Raw genomic sequence first — 23,963 nt, 5'->3', positions numbered from 1 at the left:
TATATTTGAAAGTACTTAGAAGAATGAACCTGAATGTTCTTGTAACAAGAAAAATGTTGGTAACTATATATGGTGATGGATTTTAACTGGACTAATTTTGGTGGTCATTTTGCAATATATACAAATAGTCAATCATTACATTTTACACCTGAAGCTAATGTAATGTTATGTCAATTTTACTTTATTAAAAAAAAAAGGATTAAAAATATATATTTGAGTAAACACTCAGAAAAGAAATATACAAATGCCAATCAGCATATGAACAGATGTTAAACACCATTAGTCATGTGATTTGTTCTCAGAGATGTACAAACTAAAACCACAATGAGATATAGTATTTACCTACTGGAATTGCTAAAGTTCAAAAGATTAACAATACCAAGTATTGGTGAGAATGCAGAGAGCTTGGGGCTGTCATACAGCACTAGGAGGAAACGAGAATGGTACAACCACTTTGGAAACAGTACAGCAGTGTCATAAAGTTTAATATGCACTTACTATCTGACCCAGCGATTCCACGTTTAAGTTTTCACCCAAGAGAAAAGAAACTGTGTTCTCATATGAAGATGAGTAGATAAACATTTATGGCAACATTGTTATAAATTGCCACAAAGTGGGGGAAAAAACCACAAATGCCCAACTGTCTAATGTATAAACTAGTGACAGTTTAGCCAACCATTCAGGTCCTCAATATATTCAGTAATATTTTACTCAGAAATACAAATCAGTGAAATGTTAATACATACAGCAACACTATGCTAATGGGAAAAAGCCAAACATAAAACATGGTGTACAGTATGATTCAATTTATACTGAATCCTAGAAAAGGGAAATTTATAATAAAAGAAAGTAGATCAGCTGTGTCCTGGATCCAGGGGTAGGAACAGTAGATTGATTGCAAAATGGAATTAAGAAACATTTTAGAATAAGAAAAAAATATATATCCTGATTATCATTATGGCTGTGTGATTCCGTACAATTATTAAAACTCAACAACCTATACTTTTAAATGAGTGCATTTTATTCAATACATATAACATCTTAATAAAAAATGCATAAATTAATAAAAGAAATCCAGAGTACTGGTTCAAATCTCAAACGATCTATTCTCTTTCCCAACTGGGATAGATCTCTTAACTGATTTGAGCGCAGAAGAGAGATAAATAAAGAACTAGCAACTCAGATTCTCTGTTGTGCCTCACCCACTAGAGAATAAATCTCCATCATTCATCTGACTTTGGAAATCATCAAAGGCTCAAACCAAGAAACAAAATTTCCATGAGCTCAGTAATTGATGATGGATAAGGGAACCAGTAAAATGGTATAATCAGTTCAAAGAGCATCATAGAATCTAGGGTATTAATAGAAGGATAAGATTGCTGGGTTTGATTGAAGAAAAAAAAGCTAATTGACGTCAACAGGGCTACAAGCCGTAATTTCTGGAGTTACTCGTCCCTCTAGACTGAAAATATTTGCATCACTACTGAAAAAGATATATGTAAGTTGAATTGTAATGTCACTAAACCTGGTATGCTTAATCAACAGTAAGTAGATAGGGAACGAACTAACTATATAATATCTTCTGGACGATCCTTGGATGGTCTTTCCCTTTGTATTATATTAAAAGGATATGATATTCCCATTCATTTACAAATATGCTGAGAGTAAGTCTGTTATTTTAATTAAACAACAAAATAAAACAAAAAACCACAACAGTCTTTCACTCAAGCTTACAACTGCATCTATCAAAAGGCAACGTTATTGTCTGAAAATGTTTACCTTAGTCACAAACTTTTCTGACCTCATAACAGACAGCAAGTGAGTGCTTTGATAATTTTTTCCTGTTTAACAAATTTTTTAAATGCTTACATTTTAACATAATAATGAACCCTAAATTATACATAACTATGTAATTTTACATATATATAAATTATATAGATTATAAAATGATGTGAAATTGCATAAATCGTCAACCTGGAAAAATGTGGATCTCAAGAAACAGTTTCTTTTTTGTATGTCTAATTTTAGTGTCTGTTAAAGTATCAACTAGTTTTAACTGTGTGTTTAATAAGAGAAAAGAAATTTCTGTTTCTTTTTCCAATTTTTTCCCTTTAGGCCATCTCTTTAATCTTAAGAAGTTTTAATTTTGGCTTTTTTTTTTTCCTACATTAAGCCAAACTATATTAGATTTTCTATTCATAGAGAAGCTAGACTTTCCTGTAATTTTTGAGTCTTGGATCAGATTTCTTTCTCTCTGTGGAATAGGGAGCTTTTTAGTTATTTCCAGGTTTGGGGTGGTTTGAGTTGATTGATGCTATTTTATAAGTGGTTTCACTTTCTTTAAAATGAAAAATGTGGTGCAACTTTCTGAAATTGCCACAGAACCTCAGGAAGTTGTAATTCACCTGAATGAGAACAATAGCTTACCGTTTTCACTGTCTTGAGCTTCTATGCTGGCTGTTTACTGGATTTCGCCTTTCAATTACATCTGAGGGTGTCTGTTCTTCCCTTTTGTGCCAACTCCCACTTATCTTTTACTCACTCCCTTTGAAACCACATCTTCCAGCATCTATTAGGAGAATGCCAAAACCCATGCAAAATGTATCTGTCTCCAGGTGTTCTAACAATGGGGCCAGAGAGGAACTGAAGACGAACTACCGTCAACCTTCCCTACTCTGTACCTCCCTTTAAATTGTGGCCTCAATGTAGTACTGTTTATGCGTAGAATCATGTATGATTCTCTTAAGATGTTCCTGAAAAACCTGTTCTCTCTCTTTAGAAAAGAGAGGTTCAAACAAGTTACCCTATTAAACAAATACTTGTAAAATAATACCATATGCCAGGAACTTTTGTTAAGTGCTTAAGATATATTATTGAATAAAACAAAGTTCTCCCATGGAACTTACCTTCTAGCAGGAAAAGGCAGATAGCTAAGGTTCGAAAGGATAAATCAGTCAATTATATATTATCTTAGAATATGAAAAGTATTGTAGAGGAGAAAAAGAAAAAAACAGATCTAGGTAAGGCTTGAGAGAGCAAAGATTTCTAAGTTTTTTTACTCCAGACAGAATAATCAGACAAATTGGATGTTTGCAAGCAACTTACTTTGGCAAATGATGCAAGAGACAGCAATGGGAAGGAAAGGAAGGAAGGAAATCCAACCCAACTGCCAGGAATCCTCTGAAAAGTCATGTGGAGTGTGTCTCAGCATTCTCTGCCCAAGGGATCAATTCAGGCAATGCTAGACACTAGCTCCCATCACACACTGGAAAGGGAGGTTCCGGGAGATGTAATGTCCTGCACTTGCAAGTCTGCAGTGCACCAGCACAACTGAGATGTGTTCTGCTGGCATCTCATGATGAAGTGGAAGACAAGCACCAGAGTGAATGTTACAGATACACGGTGCTGTCAGCATACAGCTGCATAGAGTTGGTTGCCACAGCAACAGCTAGAGTAAGAGAAGGGGACAAGGCAATCTGAGGGCACGCCCAATACACAAAGGCTTTCGTTAGGTAAGAGAGGAAGTTATATGAATGCATGGAGGAAGAACATTCCAATCAGGTACAAAAGGCTGTGCAAATGCTTTAAAATTTTTGAGCAACTGCAGAGTCCAGGGAGGTTGAACTTGTGCGAATGAGTGGGTGATTTGTTGAACCTGAGAGCTGATAGGGCCAGATCACAGAGGGCTCTGTGAGGCTACTGTTAAGAGTTTAGATTTTTATTCAGTGTGAAATAAAAAATCATTTAACGCTTTTTCAGACAAAACATAACATGGATTTGACTTATTTAAAGTTAAAATTGTATTTTGAAATAATATTCACATGCAGTTGTTGGTAATAATACAGAGATCTTGTCCACCCTTACCTAGTTCCTCAACTATTAATATTCTGTAAAATTTTAATAAAATATCACAACCGGGATAGTGTCCAGAATATTCACTGATCCTATTCATACTTCCCCAGTTTAATTATAGTCATTTATGTATGTGCTTATCTGTGAATTTGGTTCTATACAATTTTATGACCTGTGTAGGTTTGTGTAACCAGGACCATGGTCAATACACAGAAGAGTTCCATCAGCTCAAGGATTCCTTATATTGCCCTTTTATAACCAGACTAATCTTTCATACTCCCCACACCTGTCCCTCTCCCTAACTCACAGCAACCGCTACCTAATCTGTTCCACATTTCTTTAGTTTTGTCATTTCAAAAATGTTGTAGAAGTGGAATCACATATTCAGTAAACTTCTGAGACGGCTTATTTCACTAAGCGTCATTTTCTTGAGGTCCATCCAAGTTGTTGCACGCATACAGAGTCCGTTCTTTTTTACTGATGAGTAGTATTCCATACCGCGCCTGTATCCAGTTTGTTAATCGTCCACCTGTTACAGGATATCTGGGTGGTTTCCAGCTTGGACCTATTATGAATAGAGCTGCTTTTCATATTCATTTACAACTTTCTGTGTGAACACGAATTTTCATTTTTCTGTTATCAAGGCCCAAAGGTGCAATTGCTTAGACATATGGTTAAATGTATGTTTATTTTGTAAGAAGTTGCCAAACTGCTTCCAAAGAGGCTCTACCATTTTATATTTCCATTGTCAATGTATGAGTGAAAGAGTTTCTCAGCAGCTTTTAGTGTTACCCATGTTTTAAATTTTATCCCTTCTGATAGGTGTGTAGGAATATCCCATTGGTTTTTCAAAACAAAAACAGGTTATTGAGATATAATTCACACACCATAAAATTTGTTCAAGTATACAATTCAATGGCTTTTAGTATATTCACAGAGTTGCACAAAAACACCACACTCCGACTTTAGAGCATTTTAGCCACCCCTCAAAATGACTTCATGTCCATTAGCGTTCATTCTGGTGGGTCCATTGAAAGAAGACTCTTTAGCTGGTCCTTACAAAGAGGCTTCCCTGTGCAGGTGCTTGGTCCCTGGCAGGATCCTCTTCACTGGGGAGGCCCAGACACCTGTCATCTCTCAACATGGAGGGGATTCTTAGACCTAGTGGAGGAGAGCGTTTGCCAACAGGGCTGCCATGTTACCCCCCTTCCCTTTGATCCTGGGGAGAAATGAACCTACCTATACTGCCTACGTTTGCTAGACCAACAGTCTAAAAATGCTAGACCTGGGTTGCCATCCACTGTTGGGGGACTGGGTTGTAAGACACCTTGAAGTTAGAGGGTCTTCCTGTCCTGGAGTCCCTAACTAGATTGTCTTTCTCTTTCACCTTTTCACTTTTAACCTTCAGATATTTCCTGCATCGTGTCCAGGGTTCATAATCGCACTAGTGGGGAGAAGGGAGCAAAACAAGTCTATTCCATATTCTCTGTACCTGTAACTTACTTTTAAAAATAACCTCTATGGTTGCTAGTTTAAATAAACACTTGGGGACACTGTTAGAAGTTGCAGAAGTTAGCGTGCAATCGCATAAATGAAGGTAATTGCTGACAGTGGTTTGGATGGTGGTGGGAGCAGAGAGAGATATGTGATAGAGATATGTGATCTGGCTATAGATAGCTCTTGAAACTAGAGCCCAAAAGATTGTCCAAATGATTTGATTTGTGGTTTACAGAAAAAGTAAGGAATCAGGGATGACTCAAAGTTTATTTTCCCCCTAAGTGAATAAAAGGTTAGAGTTGCCATTACCTGATAAACTAAACAGGTAGGGCATTAATATAAAAGGTGTATCTGGAATTCAACTGTGGACATATTAGTAATGAGATGTATATTAGACATGCACATGGAAATATCAAGAAGGAAATGGAGATGAGTCCAAAGTATAGGAAGGGGATCTGGGTTGGTGATATAAATTTGGTAATTATTATCTTGTAAACGGTGCTTAAATCCATGACACTGGATAGAATTACCAAAGAGCCAATGGGTAGATGTTGGACAGATGCCATGCTGTTCCCTTTGCCATCTTCTTCACACTTAATTCCCAGCCCGTATCTCTGAAAGCAACATTATCATTCCCAAATGACTTCCTCCCCAAATCTAGTCTTTCATATTCATAGTTACAAAATTCTCATGCCATAGCTTTAATTTTGCCAACCTAAAAGACATAATTAGCTGTCCTAAAAACAAAGAAATTTGCTATCAGTGATGGAAATGCCTCTCATAAATTTATTTAAAACTTTGAAAAATATCCCCTGATTTTACATTATTCTCAGAGTTAACAGAGAGCTTATATTTTTATCTAGAACTCAGGATTCAAGTATGCTTTATTCATTCTCTTCAGTGAAGGTTATAAGAGTATAAAGAAAATAAGATGATATGTTTTCTCCATTATAGAATAACAAGACAATTCAGACGTAGGAAAAATTAGTACTTTTCTGAGGTTGTATGTTTCTTAGAGAAAAAGAACAAGAACTCTTGATATTCCAAATTTCCACTCTATCATGCAGTTCAGGAGAATCAATGTAAATTGGTGCTGAGAAGAACTTTACTGCTATCAGCACACTCTGTTCCTGAGGAAGAACATGCTTGGGTAGTTAGAGAATGTATGCTAGGAGAAGATTATGTTGCTGTTGTGCTAATACTTTCTATTCTTCTAAGTACCAATGAATGCTTTAAGATCCTTGGTGATAGTTCCTACCTTCCAAGCTCTCATAAAGTAGGGATGACTACCAATAAAATTCAATAGCAATATTTATATATACAAACTGTCAAACAGTATCAGTGCATTTATTTGAGGCTTAAATGAAGATTATTTTTTAAAACATGTAATTTCTGTGAAGTTAAATTGCACAAACTGTGGACATTCCACTCTCTTGTTCCATCTCAATAACTGGGTCATACTATATTATTTCATCATGGGGTCAACAGCAATGAAATCTCATTTTAAAATACTTTGGGCTTATTCTACATTACACTCACCAACATCATCAAAACAAACCAAACAAAAGGGATGAAAATAAAATCTAATTCAACTGGAATGAAATAAACTTCAGTTAAAACATAATGATTTGAACACACATATCTATCACCTCTCCTTGTGAAAACACCATTAAGATATTTCAAAAAAGGAATATACAAGTTCACAAAGGCAAAGGAAACACATTAATGAAAGATTAAAATATTTTGGCAAAAGGATAATGAGATATTGGGTAAAACGGAATAGTTAGTATCTGCCAAAAGGGATACCAGTAATAAGCAAATACATGTTCACAGCCAAAGGCTAGAAATGGGTAAGGAGCTAGTTGAATGAAAAAAAAGAAGGAAGGAAGGAGGGAGGGAGGGAAGGAGGAAGGAAGGAAGGAGGGAAAGGAGAGAAGGAAAGAGAGAAAGGGAGGAAGGAAAATAAAAGAGAAAAGATATTTCCCCATGAACATTTTTCCCTCTTATATCATTAATCAACAGATAGCCAGAGAAGGTGTTAAATATGATTTGAATAAGGACTTCACATATTAACAATTCAGAAGTTTTTTTTATCAGTGCTGCTTATTTAACAATACCCTTTAGAGTATTATAAAATTAATCAGCTTTAAATGAAAGTATTAGTACAACTTTGCCTCCTATAACAGTATATACTGTTTTATTTTACTCTGAAATATCATATAGATATTGCCTAAAATAACAAATGGTATATAGAGAATAAATGCACGAGCACAACTCTCTGATGAGACTTTTGCTTCCTAGTATAAAAGGCTTAATTAACAGTCTTTAAAGATGACTGTAGGGGCATTACATTTTGAAATATTTCTTTAAATGACTTTGATTTATAGACACTGGTTGGGAGCTGAAACACGCCTACCTGAGGAGGGGCAACTCACTTAAGCATCTGGCCATCTAATTCTATTCTAGTTTTAGGACTTTTAATTCCACTCTAATAGTAAATGGGAATTGGGATGAACTGCCTTGATGTAAGATTGTTCTGTATCTGGACAGAGAAATGAATAGATCCTCGACCTGAGAAACATGAGAATGGCTCACTTTCAGAGATATAAAATCTTCTACAGAGCATGTTTTATCAGATTAAATTCTACTGTATCAGGGAAAATATTAATCCAGCCATAATTGGGATATACATTTCTACTAACAGTTCTCAAACCTGAAGACAAACATTTTTCTAACTATTAAATATTCTAGCTGTTATTTAATAAGGGATCCAATGGCATGGTTTCTGCTACATCACTGCTCTTTGGAAGGTACTTTCATAATCTTCTATTTTATTAAGAAATAAAACATTGCTGACAGATTATTTCATATACATGGTATTTCAGGAACAAGACTGCAGGTAGAATTTGATTTGCTACTTCTTCCGTTTTATCTTGTGTAAATAATCCATAGAAAGTGAACAAAAATCCTAAAATATATTTGAAAGAGCCCTGAAATAGCAGAAGCTTTAGGACTTAATCTAGTCATAAAAAATTGTTAACTGTAGAAACTTAATCAAAGAGAAATAACATTTTTGAAATATCTTTTACATGCTAGCCACTGTGCTCATAGATTGTATACCTGAAAGTACAATTCTTAGGATCACATGTTATTTTGATGTGACCTTACATTGCAGAAGAGAAAACATGTTAGTGAAACTACTTGACACAATCTAAGGAAATATAACTATTTCCTCAGTTTTTAATTTGCAAATAGCAGACATCATTCAGGGAATTTCTGTAAAGCCGTATGTAGATTTTAAATACGTGTAAAAATTTTCTCAAAAAGCAAAATATAAACACTTTTTGGTATTTATACTAAAGTAACAAACAATGACAACAACAAGAAAAAAACAAGAAAGAATGTATCCAAATTTAAATGTAAAAGAAAGGGTTGATGTTACTATGAGTTAAGAAGCTATTTTCTATGCTGATGAAACTGATTCAATCAAGTCAAAACAATCTGATTTTGCAAACAGTCCCTCCCCCTTGGGTACTTGGGCAAGGGTACCCCTGCCCTGAGCTCCACGCCTTGAAGAGCACCACATATTACAAACACAGGTACACAAAAGGGATGCAAGATCACATGAGCACATCTCTTCCTCAGAAGCAGGTTAGATTCCAATTGGAAGAGTCCTCAGACGGGATTAAAATACATTCATCCATTGTAATAGGGAGAAGGCAGAATATGTGTGTAAATATGTGACTAGGTTACATACAGATTTGGTAGTTAAAAACCTATGCAGGTTGGTTTCTGATTGTTTCAGTTTTTTTTTTTTTTTTTTTCAAATGAAATAACACTTAGTAAATGAAGTAACAACTAATGAATGAAATACTGATTATTCTTTTGAGAGCTTTCTTAACAAGTTAACTAAAATTTGCTGCAAATCTTCATGTTTTATTAGGATAATCACTTAAGCATAGCGAAGAATGACTGAAAAGTTGCATTTGTTTCTAGAAAAAGTAGAACCAGAGAATATAGTGCCAGACTGATAGGTACTTGCTGAAATGATATGACTAGGAGAACCTCTCGTGACACACTTTCCAGCTGGCACTTCTCAGGTGATACTCAACCTTATTTCTTATTCATTGATATAAAGATAATTAAACTTCATTTGAAAGGTGAATACTGAAAGAAAGGACATGGAACTATCATGCAGCCAGCCTAAATTAGTTTGACAACATTACCAAATTAGTTGTGCACTAATGAGATGGCATTATGGGAGGAAGAGAGACTCCAAAGAGTAATTTATAATAAACCTCTAAAAAGAGATCATCACTCTCACCACTACCAGCAGCATCATCATTAGGGAAGAAGGAAGATGCGGAAAAAGACTGGTTCACTGAAAGACCGCAAGAAGCAAAGCCTACTTTTCAAATGATAACACCCAACAGGCACTGGCATTTGAGAGAAGGACTCACTTATTTGATGTGTGAGGAGTTACACTGTTGGAAACTCTTCAAGCACTGTTAGTCGCTGTAACAATAACAGCAGTTAACATTCAATCAATAATTACTTTTCTCCAGGTGCTACGTTAAAATCTTAATACGCTTTATCTCATTCCATTCTCATCGCAACGTTTGCATTTGGCACTATTATAATGTCCATTTTACAGATGGGAATTAGAGAACTGGAATGTTTTTCCGAGGTTACACAGTTGAGGACGCTGAGTTTAGGAGAGCTAACTAATTAAGGCTATAGGAAGCCTTAGTTTTTCATCCTATGCTCTCTAACCTTAGTCTGATGCTACTGTAACTTACAGAGAGAGAAACCAGAAGGAAAGTAAATAATAACTGGGCTTTGTGAGGTAGAAATTCTGAAAAAGAATTATCTTATCTTATCTTTATCTTATCTTAATCTTATCTATAAAATAAGGTGGATAAAATACTGAAGACAAACTTTGCCAACTTTATACTTTGCCTGGGACACGGCCTTGCACTGAATGCATTTCTCTACCCAGATACTTATACAAATAATCACAAGCCTAATCGAAAACACTTGTGAACAAGTGTTAATTATGTTTATTAAAATTTACCCAGCTGTTGAAATTTTCTAATGCCTGAAGAAAATGAGAGCTATGGAGAATATACAACTGGGAACAATGAAAATGAAACTGACTCTTTTGAAGAATAATTACTTATGCTAATTTAGTTGAACACAATAGGCTCTATCAGCAAACATTTTCATAGTAATGTTATTATTTGCCTTCTCTGAAATGCTTGGCTCATTATAGTGAAGTATAAAATAGTCAGAATACATGAACTGAATTTAAAGATTAGCAGTTACATGTCTGACCTAAAAAATTACAGGTTATATACCATTCAAGGTGTATTTTAATTTATATAAAAAATGATGTACTTGAGATGCCTCTAAAACCATTCATTTCTCACATTCCAAAGAAGAATGTCAATAATGAATATGACATTCTTAATCATTAATATTCATAGGTATATATTACATATACAACAATTTATATCAAATAAATGTTTCTAGTCCCTTAACTGGATGATACTGATAGCAAGACATAAGGTAGTAAAGTGAGTGCCCTCAGAGAAAGAACATAATACAGGAGATATTAAAAATATCAGAGGAATTCATTTTCATTTACAGATGCTTCTCAAATTCATCTTCTCATTTATGAATAAAACGTAACATTTTGTTGACTACGGAAATACATTATTTTATGTTAAATAATATTTCATTACTTAGCAAATATAATTTTCTGTATCAAATTTGCAGGTATCATAATGCTCAAATATATAATGTAAACGAGATGACAGCCAAAAGAAAGATACTCTAAACCTCTAAATTAGTGTGAAAATAATCTTAAATCAAATATGATATAACATTTAACAGAGTCAAATACAATGTGCTCATTTTCTCCCTCCTCACAATTTGTTCTAAGATTCTGAAATATCACCACCCTACTGTACAGTCTCGATAACCTTACACGTCCCAGGAGAACTGGGCCTCCCGTCAGAGCTGATTATTTCAAGAATGGACTGAGAGCCACACGGAGTTAACCAGAGACTAAATTAAAGGTTACAGACACCAATCTGATTGGTTGCTGGTGAGCACTAGACCTGAAACGTCATCAGGACTTTGGGCCAGTTTTGGTCATTTTCACTGCAATACACTCTGGCCACTGCACACCTGCCAAGTATAGCAAGCACATGGGCCTGCAGAGAGATGCTCACAAAATAATCCGACTCAAAAAACATAAGCAGAGAAGTAGCCATGAGAGAGCCACTGCCTAGAAATTCATCAGATCCTTTACCTACCTCTCACCACCACTGCCCTTTTAGATTCAGGCAGTAAGTATGGGTTTCTATTATTTGCAACTAACTTCACACAATTTAAGAAATCATTACTTAAAGACAACAAAATCCCCAAATCAAGAATTTAATTTGATAGCTGTGAACAAAATCTGCACGATTCAGGCAATGCATTTTGTGAGACAGAATTTAAAAATTTAGAGCAGTTCTAAGTTAAGCTACTAGAATCGTAATTTAATATGCATAAAGATAAGAAAAACATTCTCCATCTCCAGAAGACTAAGCTAAGTAAGCCAAGAGTATATTTTATAAACTATTAAACAATGGTAAATGTATTTATATCTATTAAATTAGTATACTGGAAAATAAATTAAAAATGATTAATAGATAGTAAGAAACATAAAATACATGAAACATATATGAAACAATAATATAAAACTAACAATAACATGGACAATGTAGCCATACATATAATCCCTATGATTAGCAGAATCATTTTTAAAATGGAGTACATATAATTTTCAAAAACATACATATTTTTTCCACAACTGGCCTTATGTTGGTTTATAAAGCAAGCCTCAATAAATTACAAAGGGTTGATATCATTCAATGTATGCTCTCTGACATTGGTGAAAAAACAGGAAATCAATTAAAAAGCAGGGGGTGGGAGGAAGGATCTCTGACAATTTGGAAATGAAGTTATTTCCAAATAACCAACAGAACATAATAAAAAAGGAATCACAAGTAAGATAAGAAAATATTTTAATCTGAATGTTAATGAAAATATATTAAAACCCGTTACATGCAGCTAAAGAGTTGCTTAGAGGAGAATTTATAGACTTATCATTAGAAAGTTTTAAAAGCAATGATCTCAAATTTCATTTCAGAAAGCACAAAAAAAGAACAGGAAAGCAACATCCAAACAATAAAGCAAAAGAAATCAATAAAATTAAAATCATAAAATAGAGAACAAAAAACTAGCCGAGAATAGTTTTTGTATTATCGATTAACGTGAAAAACCCAAGCAATACTGTTTAAATATAAAACAGAAAGAAAGCCAGGGGCATTCAGCTAGCTCAGTTGGAAAAGTATAAGAGTCTTTCAACAAAGAAACTCCTGCAAAAAGGAGCATCACTACAGACACCAACAAAAATTATAACCAACCTTGAATTATCAAGTTTGAAAGTAAAAGTGATATGAATAAATGCCTTGAAAACCATAACATAACTTGACAAAAGAATAGAATCCTAAATAATGTAGTATCTGTTAATGAAATTAAATTGATTATTGAAACCCGTCCTACATTGAAAAGTTCAAGTCCAAACAACTTCATCAGTAAATTCTACTAAATATTTTTGAAAGTAACAACACCAATACTATACAAATATTTGAAGAGGACAGCAAAAGAGGAAAACATTTTCCAACTCAATCTCTGTCACAGTTTTAAACTTAATATCAAATTCTGACAAGGACATTTCAACAATAACAACAAAATGCAGATCCACCCTTGTTATAAATACAGATGGGACAATCTTGACCAAAATATCAGCAAATCAAGTCCAGCAATACAGAAAATCAAACCCATCATGAGAAATTGGAGTGCAATGCAGCAATAATAAAAGTAAAAATTTTAACATTTGAGAATCAACAGATATAATTCACCACGTTAACGCAAAAAACTGAAAAAAAAAAAAAAAAAAAAAAAAAACTTACCTCAGTACAAGTACTGCTGTTAGTAGTCATTGCAGGAAACTTCTTTAATCAATAGGAGTCTAAAAAAAGAAAAAGAATCACTAAGTCAGTGATCATATATAATGAAGGATTATTTAGATCATTTTCCCCCAGACAGAGGAAAAAACAATGCACACTATTACTATTTCTATTTAGCATTTTATTGGATATTCTGGTCTGTGAAATAAAGTAAGGTAAAAAAGAAATACATGTCTCCTCAATAATTTTTTAAGTATAATATTTTTCTTAACCTAAAAAAGAAACAGAAGTGTAGGAAAGAAATAAAATATATTTTTGTGATGTTATGATTAAGGGCGTAGAAAGTCCAAAAAATTTATAGATTATAATGGTAGTAATCAGTGAACTAAAAAAAGTCTTGACGTGTTATATCTGAATTATAATTAAATTTCCCAAACACAGAATTTTTATTAAAATCACATGGTAGCCACAAAGAAAATATTCTATAGCAGATTTTAAAAAGAGAGAAAGACAAAAGGATCAAATATATCACTACAAAGAACATGATCAAATCTGCTATGTACCAAATGTTTGTGTCCCCCAAAATCTTATGTTGCAATCTAATGCCCAGTGTGATAGTATTAGGAAGGGAGATTTCTGGGAAGTGCCTAGATCGTGAGGATGGAGCCCTCATGAGTGGGATTAGAGACCTTATAAAAGACCATACAGAGCTCCCTAGACCCTTCTGCCATTGCAGTTACAACTAGAAGGTGCTGTCTCTAAACCAGAAGGTGGGCCCTTACTAGACACTGAATCTGGCAGTGACTTGGACATCCCAGCCTTGGACTTCCCAGCCTCAAAAAATGTGAAAAATAAATGTTTGTTATCAGCCATCCAGTTTATCGTATTTTTGTTATAACAGCCTGAATGGACTAAGACAGCAAACAAAATCAAAAAGGAAGACAGCAAAGAAAAACAAAAAACAAAACTGACAGAAAAAGAATTTAACAGAATGGCAAAAGCAATCCCTCACCTATAATAATTACTTTAAATATACTGGAAGAAATTCACCAACCATAATGTATAGAGTGGTTATTGGATGAAAAACAAAAACAAGAGCAAAACAAAGATCCAACTCTATGTTGTCTACAAGAGACTTATTTTAGATTTAAGAATATACATGGACTGAAAGTGAATGGATTTAAAATGATATTCCATGCGATGGTAAACAAAAGGAAAAGCAAGTGGCAGTACTTATGTCAGACAAAATAAACTTTTAGTCAAAAATTGTCACAAGACTAAAGGGACATTACATAATGATAAAAGGGTCAATTAATCAGGAAGATACAACAGTTACAAATATATATACACTCAACATCAGAGCACATGAATATATAAAACAAGCACTGATATAACTGAAGGGAGAAATAGACATCAATACAGTAACAGTAGAAGACTTCAATATTCCACATTCAATCATAGATCGTCCAGACAGAAAATCAATAAGGAAACAGCAGACTTGAACAAACTACAAAACAAATGGCCATAACAGACGTATACAGAACATTCTATTCAACAGCAGCAGAATATTCATTCTTTCTCAAGTATATAGAGAACATTGTCTGTGACTGATCAAATGTCAGGTCACAAACCAACTCAACAAATTTCAGAAGACTAGAATTATTCCAAGTATCTTTCCCAACCACAGTGGAATGAAACTAGAAATCAATAACAAAAGGAAAACTGGAAAATTCACAAATGCTTGGAAATTTTAAAACACACCCTTGAGCAAATACTGGGCTAAAGAAGAAATCAAAAGGGAAATTCGAACATATCTCAAGACAAACAAAAATTAAAACACAACATACCAAATCTTACAGGATGCAAAAGCAGTACGAAGAGGGAAGTTTTTAACGATAAAAATGTACATTAAAAAGAAGAAAGACTTCAAATAAACAACCAAATTTAATACCTCAAAGAACTAGAAAAGGATAAACTAAGCTCAAAGTTAAGAGAAGGAAAAAATCGTAAAGATTAGAGGAGAAAAAAATGAAATAGAAAATAGAAACAATAAAAAAGGTCAATGAAATTAGAAGTTTATTTTTGAAAATATCAACAAAATCAAGAAATCCTTAGCTAAAATAACTAAGACGAAATAGAAGAAATAAAAGGAAAAGCAAAGGAAACAAAAGCAAAAATAAACAAATGGAACCTAATTAAACTTAAAAGCTTTTGCAAAGCAAAGGAAACCATCAACAACACAAAAAGACAACCTAATGAATGGGAGAAGATATCTGCAAATTATACGACAAATAAGGGGTTAATATCCAACATATATAAACAGCTCGCACAACCCAACATCAAAAACAAACAAACAGGGCTTCCCTGGTGGCGCAGTGGTTGAGAGTCTGCCTGCCGATGCGAGGAACGTGGGTTCGTTCCCCGGTCCGGGAGGATCCCACAAGCCGCGGAGCGGCTGGGCCCATGAGCCATGGAGGCCACAACAGTGAGAGGCCCGTGTACCGCAAAAACAAAACAAAATTTAAAAAAAACCCCAAACAACCCAATTAAAAAATTGACAGAACCGAATAGACTTTTTTTTTTGAAAGAGGAAATGCAGATAGCCCAAGGTATATGAAAAGATGCTCAACATTGCTAATTATCAGAAAAATGCAAATCAAAACCACAATGAAATATGACCTCACACCTGTCAGAATGGCTATCATCAAAAAGAACACAAATAACAAATGCTGGTGAGGATGTGGAGCAAAGGGAACCCTTGTACACTGTTGGTAGAAATGTAAATCGGTGCAGCCACTGTGGAAAACAGTATGGAGTTTTCTAAAAAAAGCTAAAAATTGAACTACCAGCAATTCCACTTTTGGAGATGTATCCAAAAGAAACAAATAAACAAAAAATAAACAAAAACAATAATTCAAAAAGATATCTGCACCTCAATGTTCATAGCAGCATTATTTACAATTGCCAAGGTATGGAAGTAACCTAAATGTAAATCAACAGATGAATGCATAAAGAAGATATGGTGTGTGTGTGTGTGTGTGTGTGTGTGTGTGTGTGTGTACACACACACACACACACACAATGGAATGCTACTCAGCCATAAAAAAAGAAAGAAATTTGGCCATCTGTAGCAACATGAATGGACTTAGAGGGCATTATGCTAAGTGAAATAAGTCAAAGGAAGACAAATAGTGTATGATATTGCTTATATGTGTAATCCAAAAAATACAACAAACTAGCGAATAAAACAGAACAATAAAAGTGGACTTACAGATATGGAGAACAAACTAGTGGTTACCAGTGGGGAAAAGGAAGGGGAGAGGGGTAATAATAAGGATAGAGGGAAAAAAAGGGTTATTATGGGATTATATAAAATCATCTGTGTGAAACTTCTGAAGTTTTTTAAGCACTATAGAATTTAAAGAATCTTTAATTCAATTAAAAATTAATTTTAAATAAATGAATATTTCTTTCATAAAAAGAGAAAAGAATGAAATAAAATCAGATATGGAATAGTAAACATTACAATAATGCCACAGAAACTTTAAAAAAATCATGAGGAAGTATTATGAATGATTATATGCCGACAAAGTGATCAACCTAGAAGAAATGGATAAATTATTAGAAACATACCACCTACCAGTACTGAATCATGAAGAAATACCAGCAGAAAGTTTAAATGAACCAATGTCAAATAAGGAGATTATATCAGTAACCAAAAACTTCCTGACAATGAAAAGCTCCAGATCAAACAGTTTCACAATGGAATTCTACCAAACATTTAAAGAATTAATACCTATCCTTCTAAACTTGTTAAAAAAAATAAAAGAATAGAGACCCCGTGAAAACTTTTTTATGAGGCTAGTGTTATTTTAATATCAATGCCAGACAAGAACACTACAAGAAAAGAAGACTATAGGCCAGTAACTAATAAACGTAGATGAAAACATACTCAACAAAATACTAGTAAGCCAAATTCAACAGCACATCAAAAGAATTATATACCATGACCAAGTGGAATTATCCTAACTGGAATCAAGAATGGTTCATCATATGCAAATCAATCAATGTGATACACCGTATTAACAAAATAAAGGACAAAAAAAAAATCACACGATCATCTCAAAAGATGCAGAAAAAGCATTTGCAACATTTAATACCCTTTCATGATAAAAATTCTCCACCAATAAGGAACAGAAGGAATTTACCTCAACACAATAAAGGTCATAGATAAAAATCATACAGCTAACCTCATACTCAGTGATGAAAAAGTGAAAGCTTTTCCTTTATGATCTGGAACAAGACAAGGATGCCTACTCTTATCACTTCTAGGCAACATAGTACTGGAAGTATCAGCCTGAGCAATTAGGTAAGAGAAAGAAATAAAAAAGCATCTAAACTGAAAAGGGAGAAGTAAAATGATCTGTTTGCTCATGACATGATCTTTTATGTGGAAAACCCTAAGGATTTCAGATACACACACACACACACACACACACACACACACACACAAAACCTCTCAGAACTAATAAATAATTTCAGCAACATTTCAGGACAAAAAATTATCAGAATATTAGATATGATTCTATACACTAAGGAAAAAAAAATCTGAAAAGAAAATTAAGGAAAAGATCCCAATTACAATAGCATAAAAATAATAAAATACTTACTGATAAACTTAACGAAGGAAATGAAAGACATATACTGAAAATTATAAAACATGGAGGAAAGAAATTAAAGCAGACAAAAATAAATAGAAAGATATCCATCCTGTGTTCATGGATTGGGAAAATTCTTATTGGTAATATGTCCATATTACCCAAAGTGATTTACAGATTCAATGCAATCACTATTACAATGCCAATGCTTTTTTTTTTTTTTTTTTTTTTACAGAAACAAAAAAATCCTAAAATTTTTATGGAGCTACAAAAGACCCCATATAACCAAAGCAATATTGAGCAAAAAGAAAAAGCGGCAGTCCTCAAACGTTCTGATTTCAAAATATATTACAAAGCTACAGTAATCAAAACAGTATGGTACTGACATAAAAACACACGTAAATTAGTGGAGCAGAAGAGAGAGCCAAGAAATAAACCCAAGCATATGTGGTCAACTGTTCTTTGATAAGGCTGCCATGAATATGCAATATGCAAAGGATAGTCTTCAAAAATGGTGTGGGAAACTGTCCATCTATATGCAAAGAAGTGAAATTGGACTCATCTTACACCACACACGAAAATCAACTCAAAATGGATTAAAGACTTAAGACCTGACACCATAAAACAACTAGAAGATAACAAAGGCAAAAAGTTTCCTGACATTAGCCTTGAAAATGATCTTTCGGATATGACACCAAAAATATAGGCAACAAATGCACAATAGACAAATCTTATCAAACTAAAAAGCTTCTGTACAGTGAAGGAAATAATCAACAATGTGAAAAGGCTAGCTACAGAATGAGAGAAAACACTTGCAAACCATACATCTAATAAAGAGTTTATATATCAAATATATACAACTCAACAGCAATAACTAATTAGATTTTAAAAATGGGCAAAGGACCTGAATACCCACTCTGAGTATACATCCAAAGAATTTGAAATCACGATCTTGACAAGATATCTGTATTTCCAAATGCACCGCAGGATTATTCACAATAGCCAAATCATGAACGCAACCTAGATATCTACTGACGAATGAACCGATAAAGAAAATGCTATATATATAGGTCCGTAGAACAGTGGTTGTTGGAGGCTAGGGGGAGGGAAAAATGAGGAGGTATTAGTCAAAAGCTACAAAAGTTTAATTATACAAGATGAGTAAGAACTAGAGATTTAATATATAGCATAGTGCCTAGAGTTAACAATAAATTGTATACTTAAAAATTTACTAAGAGCATATAGCTTAAGTCCTCTAACACAAAATAATAATAATATTAAGGAGGAGGAGAAACATAATAAAGAGAATAGGAAACTTTTAGAGGTGATGGATATGTTTATGGCACAGATTGTGCTGATAGTTATATGGTTACATATCTATCTCTAAATCCACCAAGTTGTTTATATTAAATATGTACAAAATTTTATGTGTCAGTCATACCTCAATGAAATTTTTTTAAGATTAGTACTAGAAATGGAAGTCATTGCCCTACCGAAATCAGAAATTGGGAGGCCCTGGACACTTTTTTTTTCCTCCCCAAACCATAATTGGCTCTTTTAAAATAAGAGTTCCTATGGTGGTGTACAAATTTAGATGTGAAACAATTCTTTAAAATGGTCTAGTCCAACCATTTCATTTTATAAATGTTGGAAATCAAGGCCATAGAGGCAAAAGGTCAAGGACTGCCCATAGTATTATAAGTGGAATTACTAAAATTAAAATCCTAGTAATTTGCAGATTCCTAATTAAGTGATTTTTGCAGCATACTATTTGGGGAAAAGGCACATCCATTCTCACCCACTTTCTGTTCACTGGTGACACTCTTCCAACAGCAGCTATGCTGGAAACCTGAACGTCCAGCAGTTTAATGGTCTTGTGGGCTGTAGGTTTCCATCCTAGCAGTAAAAGCTTTGTGATCTTTGATAATATCTCTCTTTTCTCTTGTGCTCCTTTAGCCTTTCCATAACCAACTCCTACATGGAACTTCCCTTGACTAGAAATATCTAGAGTAATTTCTCTTTTCCTCCCTGGACTCCAATTGATAAAAGAATATTGAACCAGAGTGACACTGATTCTAACGTGGTAAATTCACATCAGGACTCAGATATTGGATTAAATTAGAAAATGCTATTTCATACGTGAGGTGAATTCAATAAATAGTATTACTGTTATTGTTATTTGTGGTCATTACCCTTGTCAACTTACAGAAAATAGCTTTAAATGACCACTTTTCAACTCATATACTTTTTCTATAATTAATATTGAAAAATTTATCCTTTTCCAGTGATGTATTCCTAAATAAACTGTCTCTTCTGTGATAACATACCAAGTAGCTTCAGAGATTTCTGGATGTAGGGGTTTTCTAGAGCTGTGAAGGGATTAAAGAACAATAATCTGAATCTTTTCCTTTAATCTTCCTCAGCAAAGGTGGGAAGCAGAGCCTAGTATTTCCTCATATGTTTATGCAGAACAATTGAAAAGTTCTCTGTAGTTAAAAATTAAAATACCCATGCATTAACTCTTTCCTCCAAAGAAATTGCAAGGGAAGAAGCATGATATATTAGTTTCCATGCATCTAAAAGAAATGTTTAAATTATGGAATTCCCCTAATAGCAATTAGTTCAAATTGACTATTTTCATATTGCTTATAGATACACACACGTATATAGATAAAAACAACCATTTCCCTCTGAAATAGTTAAGTGATTAAAAAGTCAAGATCTCTCGTTTCCCATGACAACAAAAATAATCAGGGGGGCTTCCCTGGTGGCGCAGTGGTTGAGAGTCCGCCTGCCGATGCAGGGGACACGGGTTCGCGCCCCGGTCCGGGAGGATCCCACATGCCGCGGAGCGGCTGGGCCCGTGAGCCGTGGCCGCTGAGCCTGCGCGTCCGGAGCCTGTGCTCCGCAACGGGAGAGGCCACAACAGTGAGAGGCCTGTGTAACGCAAAAAAAAAAAAAAAAAAATCAGGAAGCAGTATGCCAAGGAAAGCAGGACTAGAAGGTTATTGTCCATAAAAAGAGTAATTAAATGATGAAGCCAATATACTTCTCCCAGTCCTATAAAACTGGGCTTTTATTCTGTCGCCACCCAGACAACATTTCAATAAAATCGCAGATTGTTTGCTTTTGTAATATGAATTCAGACAAACGCTAAAATCGAGACCAATTTATAAAAAATATGCCTTGCAAATTTCATTAACAGGTCATCTTCAGGGGCCAGCCCTCTGCAAGGCACATTTAATACAACAGCGCTGTCAGAGCCGGGTATGAACAGAAATGCTAACGTGTCCAAAGGAAGAAACGCTAAAACCAGTGTTGCAGATGGCAGGTTACTGTCAATGCTTGTTCCTCTTATACAATACACCTGACCCCAAGGCTGGGAAGCTAATAAAATGGCCATATGAACCTCCATAAAACAAAACACATTTATTTCTCTTGCAAGTTTTTAGGGCAGGACGACCATAAACGAAACCCATTAAGACCTGGGGCACATTAATACTACACCACATACAGTGACAACAGTTTATATACAATATTGTAACGTGAAAAAGTCCTTCTACTAATTTAAATGCCTTCTGCGCTTACACATTTTATTACTGAGAATTACCAAATGTGGACATTTATTACTGCAGATTTAAGAAATGGACCAATTTACAGACAACTTGCTTAGTTCTCAAACCTAAGACATTTTAGTCTCAAAAAAAAAAGAAAAAAAAAAGCTAATGCTATTGTACCCTTGAAAGCAGAAAGTAGAATTTATGGAGGGTGAAATAAATTACTAAATGATACAGCTCAACTGCTTTTACTACCTAAATGAAATGCAAAAGAGCTTGATGGGGAACTCAAGAGAAAAAAAAAAGAAGGTGCCTAGGCGGTAAGAGGTTTTCAGAAATTCAAGGCAATGATCTCAATAATGTTTACCCAAATAGGTCATGACATTCCATAAATCAAAATAAACTGATTCATTCCTTTTTCCATTTTAGTTAAGTGGAAATAAGCATTAAAAGAGATCCTCAACTCTCTCTATATGGAACTTGCATAATCAGGATCAAATGATGTTTTATTGCTATTTTAACTATTTAAATTGAGTGATGCCCAGCTTGTTCAAGGACTTTCCTTGACCAGCTAATAGAGGTACATAACCACATTTCTAAAAACAGGAGTATTTATGTAAAGAGTTATAAGATATATCCAAAGTACTAATAAAATACACAAAATGTTATGTCAAATGATATAAAGTTTTATTTAATTGAGACAATATATTTCTAGGCCTTCTTTTGCTCTGTAATTTTACGACTTTAACTCACTAGAGAATCAGTATTGTTTCAGATTTGCTGAGCTGCTTTTATCACCAAACCATCTCAATTATCCACAGGTACATTTTCATCATCAAGGATAGTACTTCTTCCATGCTATCATATCCTCCACGATATAAATGACACAGCATTATTTTTATGTCCTTTATTTAACACTCTATGATACCTATTTACTTATAAAAGTACAATAGAACCTATTTTCCCACATGTATCCTAACAATCGTTCTTGATTTTAGCACTAACACTCATTGATCAGACTATTAACTGAACACATAAAATTATAGTAAAAAAAACTGTTGAGCATGGAAATAAAGTAAAATTAATCTATGAATTATAGCATAAAAAGGAAAATATTTTCAGTTAGTTCCTCATAAACTATATACAAATGTGCCGGGCTTTAGAATTAGGTCTTACTTTATGACAGTGTAATTTCATTCTCCTTAGTTTTAATATTCTGCCAAATTGGCTTCTTTTAAAAAGTACCACCTTGGTAGAATGAGGAGTTATTGTTTAATGAGTACAGAGTCTCAGTTTGGAAAGATAAAAAGTTCTGGAGATGGATTGTGATGATGGTTGATCAACGATGTGAGTGTAATTAACGTCACTGAACGGTACAATTAAAGAAAGTTAAAATGGGGAATTATATGTTACAGATATTCTATCAAACTTAAAATATACTCTTTTATTAACACAGAGTCTGTAGGTTTTGAAGCATTTTATTTCACTACTCATATCACTCTTGTGAAAGTAAAAGTTTCTCTGCCTTCCTTTCTCTCATTGGTTGTGAAAAGGAGTTATTAGAAAAAGAGCTATTATCAAGTCAAAGAGCTATTAATGTCAAGCCCAAGCATTACCACTTAGAGACATTTTGGAAAAGTCAGGTTCAGTGACAAACATGTGTGTATAGTCACAGTGGAAAGTTCCGTCTGCAGTTAGACCGACTTTACCAAGAACAGAGCAGGATGATTGGATCTATTTTCTACTCGTTAGCAGAGTGATGTTGTTTGACTGTTTACAGAGGATGTGTCCTAACATAAAATATGTGTCCTACAGGAAAACCTGTAATTGCTGGGATACTGTGCTTTCATATTCATTCATTCATACAGACTTACTAGGAACCAACATCGGGTGATGAGGAAACAAAGATAAAATAACAGACAGCCACACAGCTCACCAATTCCTGAATGGATATCCTTCTCGTAAAAGTAGCTTGTTTAGACCAAAAGACAACCCTCAGAACGGGAGAAAATATTTGCAAACGAAGCAACTGACAAAGGACTAATATCCAAAATTTATAAGCAACTCTTGCAGCTCAATAACAAAAAAACAAACAACCCAATTCAAAAATGGGCAGAAGAACTAAATAGACATTTCTCCAAAGAAGATATACAGATCGCCAACAAACACATGAAAGAATGCTCAACATCATTAATCATTAGAGAAATGCAAATCAAAACGACAATGAGATATCATCACACACCGGTCAGATTGGCCATCATCAAAAACTCTAGAAACAATAAATGCTAGAGAGGGTGTGGAGAAAAGGGAACCCTCTTGCACTGCTGGTGGGAATAATGTAAATTGATACAGCCACTATGGAGAACAGTATGGAG

The 23,963-nt window shown here is 34.2% G+C and overlaps 1 long non-coding RNA gene across 3 annotated transcripts in view; it reads right to left on the bottom strand.

The window, feature by feature from the left end:
* The window catches only part of LOC114484463 (uncharacterized), a 574,102-nt gene that overhangs the window by 219,723 nt on the left and 330,416 nt on the right, over nucleotides 1-23,963 (bottom strand). For all 3 annotated transcript variants that reach the window (XR_008616008.1, XR_003677375.1, XR_003677376.2), the window contains exon 3: nucleotides 13,377-13,435. This is a non-coding gene — a long non-coding RNA (uncharacterized lncRNA). The remainder of the gene's footprint in view (nucleotides 1-13,376; nucleotides 13,436-23,963) is intronic.

This window comes from Physeter macrocephalus, chromosome 19 (genome assembly GCF_002837175.3).
Source record: "Physeter macrocephalus isolate SW-GA chromosome 19, ASM283717v5, whole genome shotgun sequence".
Lineage (NCBI taxonomy): Eukaryota > Metazoa > Chordata > Mammalia > Artiodactyla > Physeteridae > Physeter > Physeter macrocephalus.
Note: the sequence above shows the minus strand (reverse complement) of the source record. Positions and strands in the feature narration are given on the sequence as shown.